We start from the raw sequence: 2,231 nt of genomic DNA on the forward strand, positions 1-2,231 counted from the left end.
ACCCAAGTGACAATTTCTCAAAGGTTAGGTTAGGCCTTCTGAGGCGACGCAGGTTGTATTAGGGGTGGGGCGAGCGCTGTGGCTAGGATGAGCTAAGGGGCCAAATGCTGCAGCAAGGGCAGACTTTGGTAGTTACATATTTGGGAAGGCCATTTGGTAAAATACCATTGGGAAGTTGCCGATTGGGAAAATGCCTTTAAGAAAGTACCTAACATCTTTCTATTTACCCCTAGGTTGGTGTTAGAGCATTTACTAGATTTGGTCCTATTCTTGGGAAACAAACAAGGTAAAAAATAAAAGCTTGGGATAAGATTTAATCAAGTAGTTGAAGTATTAAAATATTAACATACTTGACATATTGATGATATTATAAGTGTGTAGAATTTGAAAATAAAAAAGGTCAAATTTATGCAAAATTACTCGAACAACTTTGTGACCAAATTACTATGATGAGAAAAAAACAATTTATTTAAAATTTAAATCTTGCTCTTTTCCATATCTTTTTGGAAATAGCAGTTATAAGATGAATAAACTTACAAGACTTTTACTTTAATTTGACCTGAATTCGCGAGCAGTTCTTAAAAAAATTTTATTTTATTTTAAATTTTAAAAAATTTCAGAGAAGAGAATCTTGATTTTGACGAGGATAGAAGAAAAGTATTCATTCTTCACACAGAAAATGGGGACAGGTACTTATATATTTATTTGAATTTCAATTTAAAAAAATGAACAAGCTTATCAAAATATAACGTTCAAAGAAACCAACAGACCTTAAATATAACCATTTTTGACTAAAATTCACCTTTTTGACAACAAATGTTCATCAATAAAAATACAAAATTGTTCGTGTCTTCGAAAAATCTTCCGTTTTAATAGTGGAAAGAAGCGTGTACACTGTACATCGTTGATTTTTATCTTTAATTGCAATATCTCTTAATTCTGTAGATGTGGAGCATCGCAAGTGAATAATTGGAAAGTAAAAAAATACAGGGTGTCCCAAAGAAACTATCTTTTAGACATCTTATAGCTAGAATTTCAATAGGTATAAAGAGCCACAAAACCTTTATGCCTGGTATTTTAATGAAGTTTGGGTAAAAATTTCACCAAGCAAGACAGCTACAGATAAGATAATTTAATTATCATTAGGATCAATTTTCTTGATCATGTTTGCGTGATTACATAAACCCTTATTATAATCTATGAAAATAAAATGTGAATGCAATTATTTTTTCTTTTACTTATCACAGTGACACTCAGTATTAATTTTCAACCACGCCAAAATTACAAATTTCGAACTGGTCTTACTTCTTTAAATTTTGTGCTACATACCTCTAATGGATATTTCGGAAATGTTCAATAGATGATAGATAGAAAATGACCAAAAAGGTAAACCATAATGAGAGCTACAGTGTCTTAAGCATAGTTTTTTTTGGGCACCCTGTATATTTTTGAAAAATGGTTTTACTTTTGACCAAAAAGAAGTTAAAAGGATGTAAAAATTATTTAATTTTTATTTCTTATATTCTTTATATTTTTCAAAATGCTTATGTTTTTTGTAAAAATGATGGTTATATTTTTGGAAAAAGAAAATGATTATATTTTCTTTATTTTTATATTTGTTTGGTTATATTTTCCTCGCTCACGAAAAAAAATCTTAAGATGTATTTTTTTGATGTTATATTTCTCCTTTTGATACTTTCTTTCTTTGCTTTTTTTTGCTTTCTGAATTTTGTAAAATTCACTTTTTCTTGACATTTTTTATTATACATATACTGATTTGTATTTGTAAATTTCTTTTTTAGAAGGATCCATTACAAAATAAAATATTTTCAGAAATTGTGTAGTTCTTTATAACTTTTCAGGCGAATGATATTGGCAGGAGAGGGTAGTAAAAGTAACTGGATGAATAAGGTATTAACGGGACTGTAGGCATAACTTCAAGTTAATTTCCAAAATTTTGAGTAATCTCTGATTCACAACGATACCATTAAAATCTTTTTCTGATAAATGAATGAGCTATCCATTTTTCACTTTTGAAATTTAATTACTTTAAATGTTTGTTTCTCTATAAAAGTGACTTGCGGATTTCTGCTTAAAGAAACAATGGGGTTAATTGTCAGAATGAATCTCTTTTCAAGCATGAAAAACAACCATATCTTCTTCTTTTATTAGATTTTAAAAAATCTCTCCCTTCTTGTTCATCGATATCTTGAATATATACATATATATAT

The 2,231-nt window shown here is 28.8% G+C and overlaps 1 long non-coding RNA gene across 1 annotated transcript; it reads left to right on the forward strand.

Annotated features, from left to right (window-relative positions):
* The first annotated feature begins 221 nt into the window (after nucleotides 1-221).
* LOC111717696 (uncharacterized) lies at nucleotides 222-1,913 on the forward strand. Its single transcript, XR_002768879.1, has 3 exons — nucleotides 222-286; nucleotides 621-689; nucleotides 1,863-1,913. It is a non-coding gene; the product is annotated as an uncharacterized LOC111717696 (long non-coding RNA).
* Nucleotides 1,914-2,231: the final 318 nt, after the last annotated feature.

This window comes from Eurytemora carolleeae, unplaced genomic scaffold (genome assembly GCF_000591075.1).
Source record: "Eurytemora carolleeae unplaced genomic scaffold, Eaff_2.0 scaffold3138, whole genome shotgun sequence".
Taxonomy (NCBI): Eukaryota; Metazoa; Arthropoda; class Copepoda; order Calanoida; family Temoridae; genus Eurytemora; species Eurytemora carolleeae.